We start from the raw sequence: 2,700 nt of genomic DNA on the forward strand, positions 1-2,700 counted from the left end.
TGTATATACTGTTGCAATTGTCCTGCTGATTAAAACAGATGTACTCTATGACTTGTAGCGGCGCGTCGAGAGTTTCATTGCAGGAATTGGGAAAAAATTGGGGCTTATTTAAAGAAGAAATGAACAGTGGCGTGATGGTCAGAGCTTCTGCTTTGCAGCACTGGGGGGGTCCCCGGTTCGCATCCCGGCCAGGTCACTATCTGCAAGGAGTTTGATTGTTCTCCCTGTGCTTGTGTGGGTCTCCTCAGGGTACTCCGGTTTCCTCCCACACTCCAGATACATGCTGGAAGGTTAATTGGCTCCTCTCTAAATTGGCCCTTTATGTATGTGAGATAGGGACCTTAGATTGTAAGCTCCTTGAGGGCAGGGACTGATGTGAATGTGCAACTATGTAAAGCGCTGCGTAAATTGTCGGCACTCTATAAATACCTGTAATAATAAAACCCTCGCAGCGGGGCTACCCCTGTACTGCACGGGTCAACTGTAGTAAGTTTATCCCCTCCCCCCTCCCCCCCCCCGCCCCCCGAAGACTCTCCACTTCACTGGCCCTTTTCTGGGTTGAATGACTACCACCATCATCCAACCCACCTGCTGTGAGCACAGGCTATCATGGACCCGCCCCCTAGGGGGCATCATCACTTCATCATCACTGCATCATCACTTCGGCCTGTTCTCAGAGTACTGAATGACACACACATGTCACAATGTGGGCACCATTCTTAACAGCACTAAGGACCATCCACCAGCCATGCTGGACAGGGAGAAGGAGGACCCTTGATGTCAAATGACCAGCTGGAGGAAGCTTGGATTTAGGGGAATGTATACAGGGGGGCTTCAGAGAGGATCGGGGGTTCCAAAACTTGGAAGAGAGCTTAATTGCACAAATTGGGAAAAATTGGGTTTTACCCAAAACCCAAAAGAGATTTGCATTATATGGCCAAAAGTCTGTGAACACTTGACCATCAAACCTGTAAGAACTTGTTGGACATCCATCCCAAAACCATTTGCCCTTATTTTGGAATTGGCCTCTCTTTGTGGTTATACCAGCCTCTGCTCTTCTGGGAATGCTTTCCACAAGATTTTGTAGGTTGTCTGTAGGGATTTGGGCCCATTTGTGAGGTCAGGAACTGATGTTGGATGAGTAGGGTTGAGGTCAGGGCTCTGTACAGGACACTTGGGTTCCTCCACACCAAACTGGTCAAAGCATGTCTTTATGGCGCTGGCTTTGCGTACCTCAACTCAATAGCTCCTATGGAATACCTATGTTCCACGGGAGTTGAGATCAGGGCTCTGTTGTGGAGGAACTTAAGTGGCCTTCACAAACTGGTCACACTGTCATGTTTAGTAGGCATGAGGTCAGGGCTCTGCAGGACACCAGAGTTCCTTCACACCATGTCTCTATGGAGCTGGCTTTGTACATAGGGGACAGTCATGTTTAGTAGGGTTGAGGTCAGGGCTCTATGTAGGACACCTGAGTTCCTCCACACCACACTGGTCACCCTATGTCTCTATGGAGCTGGCTTTGTACACAGGGGACAGTCATGGTGGAACAGAAAAGGGTCTTCACCAAACTGGTCACACCGTGTCTTCATGGAGCTGGCTTTGTACATAGGGGACAGTCATGTTTAGTAGGGTTGAGGTCAGGGCTCTGTGCAGGACACTCGGATTCCTCCACCACACTGGTCACACCATGTCTTTATGGAGCTGGCTTTGTACATAGGGGACAGTCATGGTGGAACAGAGAAGGGTCTTCAAACTTTTACCACAAGGTCGGAAGAGTATAATTGTCTAAAATATCTTTGTATACCCTTCGCTGGAAGCACCTGAACTCCATCATTGAGGATCCACATACGTGGCCGTATACCGTTATGTTGATGCGCAGAACAATGCGTCAAATAAAACCCGTGGCTTAAAGGAAAAAAAAATCTTCTTTTATTTCCCTGTAAATCATTTTTACAAGACAATAGACCTCCACTCCCAGATTTAATCAAAAAGTAACAAGTTATTGCAATATGTCAATCTAACATAAAAATGACAATTGTACTAAAAAGCGTTTAACGTCCAAACTGAAGCCGTAATAATAAAAAAAATAATAATAAATGAGATGTCATCATATTCACCCCTTAGATCTTCGGACGCTCCGTATTGCCTCTGACGCGCGTGAAAACGGATTGGAAAATAATCTGTGCCAGGAGCTGACCCCCCCTCCTCCCCCACCCCCAAAAGATGAATGTGACGGCCGTGTCAGCCGCCCTATGTGACAGACTGGTGAGAACAATGAGTTAAAACTAGTGCATGTTTAAAGTAAACTTGTCATGAGAGCCCTACAGGGGTGGCCATTGATGATCGCCTTCTTAAAATGGCTGTTATATTGACCCTCTGGCCTTGATACTTTTTGAGTCATGGACCTGAAACAAGCATGCGGGTCAGGGAAGTCAGAGGAAAGTCATAACTCCTTATCTGCGTGCTTGGTTTGGGTGACTGACTCCGACGGTTGAAGCCAGGGGACCAGGGTGACAGCCAGCATTGTAAGAAGGCGGGTCAGCATTGGCAGCCTCCAAGTGTCTCTCGTGAAAGGTTTCCTTTAACCCCACTCCAGCCACAAGGGTTTGCAATGCGTTCGCCTGATGGCAGTCGTGGGGTTAATGTAGGATACACAATGTGAAAGGTGCAACGGTGTAGATTTGAAGGTTGGTTGGC

The sequence above is a fragment of the Nanorana parkeri genome, unplaced genomic scaffold (assembly GCF_000935625.1).
Source record: "Nanorana parkeri isolate BGI_ZX_2015 unplaced genomic scaffold, ASM93562v1 scaffold344, whole genome shotgun sequence".
NCBI classification, from domain to species: Eukaryota; Metazoa; Chordata; class Amphibia; order Anura; family Dicroglossidae; genus Nanorana; species Nanorana parkeri.